This window comes from Pteropus medius, unplaced genomic scaffold, assembly GCF_902729225.1.
Source record: "Pteropus medius unplaced genomic scaffold, Ma_sr-lr_union100, whole genome shotgun sequence".
Classification (NCBI taxonomy): Eukaryota; Metazoa; Chordata; class Mammalia; order Chiroptera; family Pteropodidae; genus Pteropus; species Pteropus medius.
The window spans coordinates 2,066,983-2,067,947 of NW_024347788.1; positions in this window are offsets into that span (position 1 = coordinate 2,066,983).

Sequence of the window (965 nt, forward strand, 5' to 3'; positions counted from 1 at the left end):
GTTTAGATGTCATTTCTGTAATATGGTTCAGCTGGCCTTGGAGGGATCTATTTCCTGGTCCAACTGCATGACATTGCTGTGAGTTGGGGAATAAATCCCTGGGTAATTAAAGCAACCTTTAGTTCTTCCTTTGCCAAAGACAGTGAATAAATAATCAACAATCTTCCTTTTGCTCCCAGATCCTGTAAGTTTAGATCTCTATAGATGCATTAATGTCCCTGGAGGTCAAGCATTGCATTTTGATAAACTTCTCATCTCAGCCACATTTTTTATGTTTCTGGGAATTACGGTCTTGCAATAGGTAGGAAGGTGGTACTGTTTTCACATGAGCATTGATCACACGAACATATGCAGCTGTTGGCCACATGACCTGGCTATACCAGAAACCAAGCTGCAGACACATAGCTGGAGTCTTCCCTTATTGGTCAAGAATATCTCCGGTGAGGCAGAGACAGAGGTCAAGTGCTAGCAAGGCCGGTACTAGCTTTGCACTGAAGCACGAGCCTGCCAATGTTAATCCTTTAGTTTCTGACTCATGGGGAGCTCTGAAAGATCCCAGGGCTGGGGCTGGAGCAAGTGGCAGTTCATCAAACAGCTGAGAATTATTTCAATATTTCATCAACTTGTAAAACATCTTCTAGCATTTTTTTCTTCAGAAAAATGCCTTGTTTAGTTACAATTACTGTTAGAATCATTAATTAGTTCTAGTCTTTAACGGGAATAAAACTTTGCATCGCTTTTTGAGTTTTCAAGAGTATTTCATTGTGGGATATGATGAGGGAGATAAGTCATGGAGTATTATAACTAATCTATTTCACAAAGGAGGAAATAGAAGCTCAAGAACTTTGTCTACATAAACATGGCCCATGACAAGGATCCTTATTTCATTTATTCTCTGCCTCCTGCCATATTGAAATCTTGTATTATAAACTTTCCTGTATGCAGCTGATCTTATAAGAAATAGA